This window comes from Mauremys reevesii, unplaced genomic scaffold (assembly GCF_016161935.1).
Source record: "Mauremys reevesii isolate NIE-2019 unplaced genomic scaffold, ASM1616193v1 Contig21, whole genome shotgun sequence".
NCBI classification, from domain to species: domain Eukaryota; kingdom Metazoa; phylum Chordata; order Testudines; family Geoemydidae; genus Mauremys; species Mauremys reevesii.
This window is the reverse complement of record NW_024100831.1, coordinates 445,442-457,732: the sequence shown is the minus strand read 5'-3', so window position 1 is coordinate 457,732 and position 12,291 is coordinate 445,442. Positions and strand designations below refer to the sequence as shown.

Below are 12,291 nucleotides of genomic sequence, written 5' to 3'. Positions count from 1 at the left end.
GAGCCCCCTGCTGCACCCCAAACCTCTCATCCCCAGCCTCACCCCAGAACCCGCACCCCCAGCTGGAGCCCTCATCCCCACACCCCAACCTCTCATCCCCAGCTCGGAGCCCCCTCCTACACCGCAAATCCCTCATCCCCAGCCCCACACCACAGTCCTCACTCCCAGACCGAGCCCTCCCCTGCTCCAGCAACTCAACCCCCCACCTTGCCCAGCACGGTGAAAATGAGCCGGTGAGTGAGGCTGGGGAGAATGAGTAACAGAGGGAAGGGGGATGGAGTGAGTGGGGGATGAGGCCTTGGAGAAGGGGCGGGGCATGGCTGTTTGGTTTTTTGCTAAATAAAAGGTGCACACACACTCTCTCTCTTTCTCTCTCTCTCTCTCTAACTGGAAGCTAAGAGAATGGAAACATCTTTCCATAAATAAAAGTAAAACCAGCTACCTAACAAAATAAAAGATTTGAATGTCTTCTGCTTCGTGGCCTTGGGATCTTTGCCTCATGCTTTGCAGGGCAGTGACTGCAGGGGCTGGAAGCAGCCAATGGAGGACCTGGTTACGCTTGACTCCCATAGCAGGACCTTGGATAATACCAGGCTGGTCGGATTGGCAGAGCCAAAGACCAGAAACGTCACCACCTAGGAGGCCTGCCGAGGGAGATCAGAGGGGTATGTCCTTCTGATGTAGCTGGTGGGCCAGGAAAGCACACAGGCCTTCTGCCTTGCCTCACGGGTCTAGGCAGTGACTCTCACTTACTCCACTTTATGACATTGCCGTCATAGCCTTGGGGCCAATCAAGTCCATACACCCCTACACACAGTCACCATGGTCCAATCCTCATTGAGGTGGGCACCTGAGGTCACTCTGGAAAGTCCTGCTCAGGGGTGACTGATCCCTGGAAAGATCTGCCATTGCAACCACATGCCATGTTTTCTCAAAAGCTCAAAACAGGAGAAGGCAGGGACTACTTCTAACCTCCATCAGCATCCATTATAGGCCTATGTCGTTTCTTAAAAACAGCCAGCGGCCGACCCAGCATCTGCTCTCACCCATTCACGTACCGTCTCAACACGCCGGAAATGTAATTATCCCATGACAGATGGTCGCATCCTTGCCTCTAGTAACTAAATTAGGGAGACAGCCAATGTGTTAAAGGTCATGGCTCATTGCTTTTCACCTATGGACATAGGACTGGAAAGGACCTCCTGGGTGATAGGGTTTGGTATGTGCTATCGCAGAGAACTCCATATATAATCTTGTTCACAAATTTTCACAATCCCTTCTTGAATAGCTTGTCCTCCCCACCCCCTGATTCCAGCTGGGAGGCTGTTCCAGAACCTCACTCCTTATTTCCAGCCTCAGCGTATTTATTGCCAGTTTATACCCTATACCCCATTGCCATGTGATCTATATCAATTCCCTCTAGAACAAAACAAGGAATGTTTGTGCTAAGCCAGACTTCTCATGTCTCCACGGCGCAGGGAAGGATTGGACCAGCTTAGCTAGCTCCAGGGGGACCAGGTGCATTTATTTTCAGTTGGAGGTAGCGTAGGATAGGAAAGATGAAGAAGAGTCATAGTCACAGCAGATCACCTTCCTGCCCTGATCGCCAGCCTGAGCTCTGGAAGCATCGTGGCAGAGACGGCAATTAAGGGGAAGGAGGAGGTAGCGGCTGCTTGGTTTTATTAAGGGGCATGTCCCATCCATGCACAAGGGGCAGCGTGGCAGGCAGAACAGAGGGGTTTACAGGCTAAAATCCAGACATGTTACGGTTACAGTCTAAGGGAAGCCCCTACAGACCAGACCCAGAAGAAGGGGTAGATCTTCCCCTGGAAGGAGGAGGTGAAGGCGTGGATGGGGGCCATGTTGTCTGCATCATAGAAGCACACATCCCCCCCTTCATAGTCCAAATACACTCTGATCTTGCTGGGGCTCTGTGGTGGGTCCAGCGGGCTCCATTCTGAGGTGACTTCCCGGTACTGGCCCATGGAGAGCTGGATGGCCCAGGTGCCTTGCTCAGGACTGAAATTGAACCAGCCCTTCCTGCTGGCGGACTCCCTGGTGACACCCAGAGCCCAGCCCCCCGTGCCGGTCACCTCCACATCCCAGTAATGTGTCCCTGATCTGTAGCCAGCAGAGCCCAGCACGCAGGAGTAAACGTCGAATCTCCCCGGGTCATTGGCCAGAGCCAGCCTTGTGTTTGTGACTGTCACACTTCTCCTGTCCTTGGAAAGGGTCAGACTGGGGTGAGCTGTGTCTGGGTCCAGAGTGACATCCTCTGCGGAGAGAGACAACCCAGCAGGTGAGATCCTAGGCAAACAGGTAGACACAGCAAAGCCTACTGCAGTTGCTCAAACAAGAGCTGCTCCATGTCCCTTTCTCGGGCTCTGGAGGACAGGGACCCTGGGCAGAGACTCTCATAGAACATAAAAACATTTACAATTAGGGCTGTCAATTACTCGCAGTTAACTCACGCGATTAACTCAAAAAATTAAATGTGATTTAAAAATTATTCTTGATTAATCACAGTTTTAATCGCACTCTTAAACTATAGAATACCAATTGAAATTTATTAAATATTTTGGATGTTCTTCTACATTTTAAAATATATTGATTACAATTACAGCACGGAATACAAAGTGTACAGTGCTCACTTTATATTATTATTTATTACAAATATTTGCACTGTAAAAATGATAAACAAAATAAATAGTATATTCAAATTCACCTCATAAAAGTACTGTAGTGTAATCACTTTATCATGAAAATGCAACTTGCAAATGTTGGGGTTTTTTGTTACATAATTGCACTCCAAAACAAAACAATGTACAACTTTAGAGCTTACAAGTCCACTCAGTCCCACTGCTTGGTCAGCTAATCGCTAAGACAAACAAGTTTATTTACATTTGAGGGAGATAATGCTGCCCACTTCTTATTTACAATGTCACCTGCAAGCGAGAACAGGTGTTCACATGGGACTGTTGAAGCTGTCATCACAAGGTATTTACATAAGAACGGCCATACCGGGTGAGACCAAAGGTCCATCTAGCCCAGTATCTGTCTACCGACAGTGGCCAATGCCAGGTGCCCCAGAGGGAGTGAACCTAACAGGCAATGATCAAGTGATCTCTCTCCTGCCATCCATCTCCATCCTCTGACAAACAGAGGCTAGGGACACCATTCTTACCCATCCTAGCTAATAGCCATTTATGGACTTAACCACCATGAATTTATCCAGTTCTCTTTTAAATGCTGTTATAGTCCTAGCCTTCACAACATCATGCTAGATATGCTAAACATTCTTATGCCCCTTCCTGCTTTGATCACCATTCCAGAAGACATGCTTCCATGCTGATGACACTCGTTAAAAAAAATGCATTGATTAAATTTGTGACTGAACTCCTTAGGGAAGAATTGTATGTCTTCTGCTCTGTGTTTTACTCGCATGCTGCCATATATTTCATCTTACTGCAGTTTCAGATGATGACTCGGATGTACTGGACATGTTTGTTTTAAGAACACTTTCATTGCAGATTTGACAAAACACGAAGAAGGTACCAATGTGAGGTTTCTAAAGATAGCTACAGCACTCGTCCAAGGTTTAAGAATCTGAAGTGTCTTCCAAAATCTGAGAGGGACGAGGAGTGGAACATTCTTTCAGAAGTTTAAAAAGAGCAACACTCTGATATGGAAACTACAGAACCCAAACCACCAAAAAAGAAAATCAACTTTCTGCTGCTGGCATCTGACTCAGTTGATGAAAATGAACATGTGTTGGTCTGTCCTGCTTTGGATTGTTATCAGGCAGAACTTGTCATCTGTGTGGATGCATGTCCATTGGAATGGTGGTTGAAGCATGAAGAAACGTATGAATCTTTAGCACGACTGGCATGTAAATATCTTGCATCGTCGGCTACAACTGTCACATGTGAATGACTATTCTCACTTTCAGGTGACATTATAAACAAGAAGCAGGCAGCATTTTCTCCTGAATATGTAAACAAATTTCTTTTTCTCAGTGATTGACTGAACAACAAGAAGGACTCAGTGGACTTTAGGCTCTAGTTTTCATTATTTTGGTTTTGAGTGCAGGTTTTTTGTACATAATTCTACAATTCCACAATTAATCACAATTTTTTCAATTCCTTGACAGCACTTGTGAGAGAGCAGGTATCCTCAAGACCCAGATTGTGACAGGTCGGAAAGGGCAGCTATACTGTATAATGGGCACTGGGTGGCAGCAGAGCCTGGCGCAGGGAAAGGCGGCTATACTGTATAATGGGCACTAGGGGGCAGCAGAGGGTGGGGGTGGGGAAGGGCGGCTATACTGTATAATGGGCACCTGGGGGCAGCAGTGGGTGGGGAGGGCACGGGTGGATATACTGTATAAGGGGCACTAGAGGGCAGCAGAGGGTGGGGTGGGGAAGGGCGGCTATACTGTATAATGGGCACTAGGGGGCAGCAGGGTGTGGGGTGGGGAAGGGCAGCTATACTTTGTATTGAGCACTTGGGGGCAGCAGAGCATGGGGATGGGGAAGGCGGCTATACTGTATAATGGCCACGGGGGAAGCAGAGGGTGGGGTGGGGAAGGGTGGCTATACTGTGTAATGGGCACTAGGGGCAGCATAGGGTGCGGGTGGGGAAGGGCGGCTGTAATGTATAATGGGCACTAGGGGCCGCAGTGGGTGGGGTGGGGAAGGGTGGCTATACTGTATAATGGGCACTAGGGGCACCCTTGGGGGGGGTTGGGGAAGGGCGGCTGTACTGTATAATGGGCACCAGGGGCAGCAGAGGGTGGGGTGGGAATGGGGCGGCTATACTGTATAATGGGCACTAGGGGCAGCAGAGGGTGGGGTGGGGAAGGGTGGATATACTGTATAATGGGCACTAGGGGGCAGCAGAGGGTGGGATGGGGAAGGGCGGCTATACTGTATAATGGGCACTAGGGGGCAGCAGAGGGTGAAGTGGGGAAGGGCGGCTATACTGTATAATGAGCACTAGGGGCAGCAGAGGGTGGGGTGGGGAAGGGCGGCTATACTGTATAATATCAGAGGGGTAGCCGTGTTAGTCTGGATCTGTAAAAGCAACAAAGAATCCTGTGGCACCTTATAGACTAACAGACGTTCTGCAGCATGAGCTTTCGTGGGTGAATACATCTCTTGCATCTGAAGAAGTGGGTATTCACCCACGAAAGCTCATGCTGCAGAACGTCTGTTGCTTATACTGTATAATGGGCACTAGGGGCAGCAGAGGGTGGGATGGGAAGTTGCTTATACTGTATAATGGGCACTAGGGGGCAGCAGAGGGTGGGATGGGGAAGGGCGGCTATACTGTATAATGGGCACTAGGGGGCAGCAGAGGGTGAAGTGGGGAAGGGCGGCTATACTGTATAATGGGCACTAGGGGGCAGCAGAGGGTGAAGTGGGGAAGGGCGGCTATACTGTATAATGGGCACCAGGGGGCAGCAGAGGGTGGGGTGAGGAAGGGCGGCTATACTGTATAATGGGCACTAGGGGCAGCAGAGGGTGGGGTGGGGAAGGGTGGATATACTGTATAATGGGCACTAGGGGGCAGCAGAGGGTGGGATGGGGAAGGGCGGCTATACTGTATAATGGGCACTAGGGGGCAGCAGAGGGTGGGCTGGCGAAGGGCGGCTATACTGTATAATGGGCACCAGGGGGCAGAGGGTGGGGTGGGGAAGGGCGGTTATACTGTATAATGGGCACTAGGGGGCAGCAGAGGGTGAAGTGGGGAAGGGCGGTTATACTGTATAATGGGCACCAGGGGGCAGCAGAGGGTGAAGTGGGGAAGGGCGGCTATACTGTATAATGGGCACTAGGGGGCAGCAGAGGGTGAAGTGGGGAAGGGCGGTTATACTGTATAATGGGCACCAGGGGGCAGCAGAGGGTGGGGTGGGGAAGGGCGGCTATACTGTATAATGGGCACTAGGGGGCAGCAGAGGGTGGGATGGGGAAGGGCGGCTATACTGTATAATGGGCACCAGGGGGCAGCAGAGGGTGAGTGTGGGGAATGGGGCAGCTATACTGTATAATGAGCACTAGGGGGCAGCAGAGGGTGAAGTGGGGAAGGGCGGCTATACTGTATAATGGTTACTAGGAGTAACATAGGTTGGGTGGGGTGGGGTGGGGTGGAGAAGGGGCAGTTCTTGGAGTCGCTATACAGTATCCTGGGCACCGGGTAGCAGAGGGTGGGATGGGTTGGGGAGGGGGAGAGGGAGGGTCAGGCTTTGGGATGGCTATGCAGTATCCTGGGCCCAGGGCAGCAGAGTGCAGTGAGAACTGCAGTGGGTGGGAGAATGGGGTGTCTCCACGGTGTGGCTAGCTGGTGTGTAGGGACCGTGAAGTTGCCCCGGGGCCCACGGGGTGTGTTTCTTTGGTACCCTGGGTACCATGCAGGATTTACCTTTTTCTGCGTAGATCTTCATCTTGGTGTAACCCAGCCGGGAGTTGGAGCCCATGAGGACGGATGTGGGCAGGCGAAGGGGGATATGGGATCTGCAGTGACCAACCAGCCTCCGGCTCAGGCGCTAAAGCTGCTCTCCGGAGTGGATCCTTGGAGGAGAATCTCCGCTGCTGGGGAACGAACCTGCCAGACAGAACTTTCAGTCTCTGTGCCGCCATCCCAAATGGGACTGTCCTTTCTATTGTACTTGTAGGTATGTCTCTGAGCCACCCCAGCCCCGCTGCCAGACTATCCAACCACCTTTAGCCAAGATTAAATTTAGCCAACCCCCGTATAAGGGCATGGGACCACGACACCCATTTTATGGAGGAAAAACTGAGGCATAGACAGACTAACTATGATCACACAGGAGACCTGACCCCAACTCCCCCTGCTCAACCCCACTCCCTTCCCCAAACCAGGGATGGACCTCAGGAGTCGTGGCTCCCAGCTCCCCTGCTCTGACCCACTTCCCTTCCAGAGAGAGAATCCAGGAGTCCTGGATCCCAGGCCCCCACTAGACCACACTACTCCCCTCTCCAAAGCCGGGATGGACCCCAGGAGTCCTGCTTCCCAGCCTAGTCCCTATCCTCTGACCCACCCTGTCCACCCAGGCAAATTGTGGATTATGAGGGATTCTCCTCATTCCTTCCTACCTGCTCAGGCCCAGCTGCCGCCTGTCCCCTCCTGGCCCGTACAGATCCTTTGGGGGCTGCTTCTCCAATCCCCACGTGTTCCCAGCCCCTGAAGCGCCTGCCGAGATGGGGCTGGGTGCCCGGCCTTGTGGAATAAGGTTTGGGGCTGGGGGCCAGGCAATCTCCCACCCTGCTGGGTTCAGTCCTGTTCCCTCCGAGGGGGCTGCCAGCTGCCTGGAAAACAACTCAAAGTGCAACGCGACAAGGAGGGCGGACTTTCGTCCCAGTCACAGGTCACATCTAATCGCGCTCGGGACAAGGCAATCCTGGGTACAGGAGACAGCTAATTCCCTGCGCTGAGATAGCGGCGGCTTGTGCCTCTGGGCCTGGAGGCAGCTGTAACAGTCAGGACTCCTGGGTTCTCTCCCTGGCTCTGGGGGAGGAGTGGGGTCTAGTGGTTAGAGCGGGGGGGCTGAGAGCCAGGACTCCTGGGTTCTCTCCTGGACTCCGGGAGGGGATTGAGGTCTAGTGGTTAGAGCGGGGGGCTGGGAGCCAGGACTCCTGGGTTCTCTCCCTGGCTCTGGGGGAGGAGTGGGATCTAGTGGTTAGAGCAGGGGGGCTGAGAGCCAGGACTCCTGGGTTCTCTCCCTGGCTCTGGGGGAGGAGTGGGGTCTAGTGGTTAGAGCAGGGGGGCTGAGAGCCAGGACTCCTGGGTTCTCTCCCTGGCTGTGGGGGAGGAGTGGGGTCTAGTGGTTAGAGCAGGGGGGCTGAGAGCCAGGACTCCTGGGTTCTCTCCCTGGCTCTGGGGGAGGAGTGGGGTCTAGTGGTTAGAGCAGGGGGGCTGAGAGCCAGGACTCCTGGGTTCTCTCCCTGGCTGTGGGGGAGGAGTGGGGTCTAGTGGTTAGAGCAGGGGGGCTGAGAGCCAGGACTCCTGGGTTCTCTCCCTGGCTCTGGGGGAGGAGTGGGGTCTAGTGGTTAGAGCGGGGGGCTGGGAGCCAGGACTCCTGGGTTCTCTCCCTGGCTCTGGGGGAGGAGTGGGATCTAGTGGTTAGAGCAGGGGGGCTGAGAGCCAGGACTCCTGGGTTCTCTCCCTGGCTCTGGGGGAGGAGTGGGATCTAGTGGTTAGAGCGGGGGGGCTGAGAGCCAGGACTCCTGGGTTCTCTCCCTGGCTCTGGGGGAGGAGTGGGATCTAGTGGTTAGAGCAGGGGGGCTGAGAGCCAGGACTCCTGGGTTCTCTCCCTGGCTCTGGGGGAGGAGTGGGGTCTAGTGGTTAGAGCGGGGGGGCTGAGAGCCAGGACTCCTGGGTTCTCTCCCTGGCTCTGGGGGAGGAGTGGGGTCTAGTGGTTAGAGCGGGGGGGCTGAGAGCCAGGACTCCTGGGTTCTCTCCTGGACTCCGGGAGGGGATTGAGGTCTAGTGGGTTAGAGCGGGGGGCTGGGAGCCAGGACTCCTGGGTTCTCTCCATGGTTGGGCATGCCCCCACCCTTGCTCCACTCTTCCCCACCCCTGCCCAGCCCCATGGCCCCCACTCCCCTGAGCTCTGCAGCAGCCAGCATGGCTGGGCCTGCACTCCTGGCAGCAGGAAGTGCAGACCAGGCCCCAGCCGCACCGCTGGTGAGGGCTGGGGGGTGGTTCTCCCCTCTTCCCCAAATCAGCCCCCCCCCCCTCGTGGAGGCCTGGGGCCCACTCACAGCTGAGTTGGCCCCAGAATAGCTAGGGACGGCCCTGATCCCAGCATAGCTGCCAGCTCCAGGATCCGGGCCAGGCACTGAGGCAATCTGAGGTGGGGAGAGATGTTTTGCAACCTGGCAGCGTTAACACATTATTAGCATTGCTGTTATTTAATGTATTAATTGTTCAGCTACATTAAGGTGGAGGAGAGGTGACAAACTCCTCCAGCCCCTGGGCAGGTGTGTGTGTGTACAGACGTGGTGGAGATGAGCACAGAGGGCAGTTGGCGAAGACACAGTGAGCACCATAAGGTCTATAGAACAGCAGAGACCTACAAACTCATGACTGGTGTGGAGAAAATGAATAGAGACGTGTTATTTACCCCTCCACATAACACAAGATCCAGAGTTCACCCGAGAAAATTAATAGGCTGCAGATTTAAAGCAAACAAAAGGAAATATTTCTTCACACAACACACAGGCAACCTGTGGAACTCCTTGCCAGAGGATGTTGTGAAAGCCATAAGTATGACTTGGTTCAAAAAGGGATTAGATAATTAAAGGGATGATAGGTCCATCAATGGCTGTTATCCAAGATGGTCAGGGATACAACCTCATGACAATGTTAATGTAGCTTTTGCCTTTTGGCCCAGCTCCCCCGGCCGGAGCCCTGCAACCTCGTGGCCCCGCTCCCCCGGCTGGAGCCCGGCAAGTCCTGCAGACCCGCTCCCCCAACCAGAGCCCCGCAATCCTGTGGTCCCGCTCCCGGCCGCAGCCCTGCAACCCCGCGGTCCTACTCCCCCGGCTGAGCGTGGCAAGTCCTGTGGCCCCGCTACCGTGGCTGGGACCCTGCAGCCCCACAGCCCGCTTTCCGAGCTGGAGCCCCGCAACCCCCCGGTCCCGCTCCCCTGGCCAGAGCCCCGCAGCCCCGCTCTCCTGGCTGGAGCCCCAGGGCCCTGGTACCCCGGCAACTCCTGCGGCCCCGCTACCCCGGCCAGAGCCCGGCAACCCGCAGCCCCGCTCTCTGGCTGGAGCCCCACAACCCCACGGTCTGCTCCCCCAGCCAGAACCCTGCAACCCCGCGGTCCCGCTCCCCCGGCTGATCGCGGCAAGTCCCATGGCCCCGCTACCGCGGTCGGAGCCCCGCAACCCCGCAGCCCCGCTCTCCCAGCCAGAGCCCCGCATCCCTGCGGTCGCGCCTCCCGGCAGCGGCAAGTCCTGCGCCTCTGCCCCCCGCTGCCAGAGCCCGGCACAAACCGCCCAGGCTCTCTCTGGCTGCCCCAGCCCCCCATGGTCTGCTCCCCTGGCCAGAACCCTGCAACCCCACGGACCGCTACCATGTGGCCCCGCTACCACTGCTGGAGCGCGGAAATCCTAAGTGTTGCCCAGAGAGTACATGCCCCACGAATAGGGCCCTGCACTGGCTAAAGCCAGCCCTGCCAAGGGGCGGCCCTCCCGCCTCTATAGGGGTGGCACTTCGGGGTCTTCAGCGGCAATTTGGTGGCAGGTTCCTCAGTCCCTCTCAGAGCGAAGTACTTGCCGAAGAGTGGTGCGGCACGATTGTGCTGCCAGGGCTTTTTTTTTTTTTTTTTAGCTTGGGCTAAAAACATGAGCTAAAAACATCCTTGTGAAAACCTCACTGAAATGGCAGGATCCTGTGGCGTAGCCTCTGACTCTCTGAGCTGCAGCGGTCACTGCTAGCGCCTTTCTGGAGAAGGAGTCGGCACACGTTTTCCCAGCGGGTTCCTCAGCATTAACGTGTCAGCTGTAGCCTGCGATGACCAGGTCCCTGGGAGAGGAGTGTGGGATCTAGCGGTGAGAGACAGGAGAACCCAACCTGGCTCAGTCCCTCTGAAGGGCTGTGTGGTGCAATGGATAATGGGGGGGTTGGTGTGTTAGACACCTGGGCTGTGGGCCTGCAGTGACCCTGCAGAACCTTCCAGCTCACTGATTTAAAATAATAACAATACCAGGGGAGAGGGTGCTCGGCAGCGGGAACAGAACGTGGGTGTAGAAGTCGAGGCCGGAAGAGTTGGGGCAGGGACGAATTTCCATTAGAGCAGAACTTGCTGAGTCTGTCCCACCTCTCAGACTCCTTGGCAGCAATAGAGACTTCCTGGGAGCCGGCTGAAAGGCCATTGGGCTGGAGAGGAAAGCTCCAGGGAGGTTGGGATGGGAGTGAAATGGAGTTGGGCTGGTGATGTGAAAACATCCTGATAGAAAGAGCCATGTGAACAGGTGACTAGTCGTGCTGGTATAAATTGTACTTGGTTATGTTATTTCTTTTCTTCCTGTCTAGGGAAAGTCAGTCAGGGGGGCATCATCTGAACCTCCATCAGGACAGTGGGTGGAACCGGTGGGGTGTTGTTATCCTGAAATGGGTTAGTGGCCGTCTCTAATCACAAGCGAGTGTTTGATCCAAGGAGGAGAGGTGCCATCGAGGGCAGCTGAGAAACATGTTCTGTAACGATAGGATGGTAACAAGCATGGAGTGGAGAAGGAGAAGATCCGGGGAGCGATGTCATTTTGCCTGCAAGTTCCATAACTGGGGAGGGACATCGTTATGTCAGCGATTGCTGTGATAATGGATGAAAAACTCCCTAGTATGCAGGGCTGGCTTTAGCCAGTGTGGGGCCCGAGTCGTGGGGCATGTTCTCTCTGGGCAGCACTTCGGATTTCCGTGCTCTGGCGGTGGTAGTGGGGCCACGGGGTTTTGGGGCTCCGGCCGCGGGAGATGGGCAGCCGCACTTGCCACTCTTGGGCCAGGGGACCGGGGCCGCGGGGTTGCGGGGCTCCGGCCGGGGTAACAGGGCCGCAGGACTTGCCCCGCTCAGCCGGGAGAGCAGGTCTGTGGCGTTGTGGGCCTCCGGCCGGAAGAGCAGGGCTGCGGGGTTGCGGGGATCCGGCCGGGAGAGCGGGGCTACGAGGTTGCAGGGCTCTGGGCAGGAGAGCGGGGCTCCAGGGTTGCGGGGTTCTAGCCGGAGTAGCGGGGCCTCCAGGCTCCTGCCAGGAGAGCGGGGTTGTGGGGCTCCAGCCGGGGAAGCAGGACTACAGGATTGCGGGGCTCTGGCCGGGGGAGCTGGGCCACAAGGCAAAAGCTACATTAACATTGTTTCAGTCTGTGTGTTACTTGACATCGTGCATTCAGTGTCACCATAGCAGGGAAGGGCTCTGCATAGACGGAAATTTGCCTGGGCATCAGTAGAAAATGTTCAGTAAAATTTGCTTTAAAAATTAAACCTGGCGCTTTGTCATCTTGTGTCATCGTTTTTATTTCTTAGCCTTCAGCTATTTCAGTGAACTCTCAAACTTTCATACTGACTGTTTCCTATCTGCCATTGTCTCGCTCTAATCTCCTTCATAACCATCACTGACTCTTTTCCATTTTAATACTATCCCATAGTATCCGAGACAGTGAGAAAAATAGCAAATAAAGGTACCTGACTCTCTTTCTATCTCTATAGAGAATGATAGATACACATGCATCGGTCTCACATAGAGAGAGGTGATGTATTCCCTGCAGCCAGGG

General features: G+C 54.8%; 1 long non-coding RNA gene across 1 annotated transcript; it reads right to left on the bottom strand.

Moving 5' to 3' along the window:
• Window positions 1-2,158: 2,158 nt before the first annotated feature.
• Window positions 2,159-7,506, bottom strand: LOC120393516. Its single transcript, XR_005592057.1, has 3 exons — window positions 7,116-7,506; window positions 6,421-6,603; window positions 2,159-2,275 (listed from the first exon to the last, which is right to left on the bottom strand). It is a non-coding gene; the product is annotated as an uncharacterized LOC120393516 (long non-coding RNA).
• Between the last annotated feature and the right edge of the window lie 4,785 nt (window positions 7,507-12,291).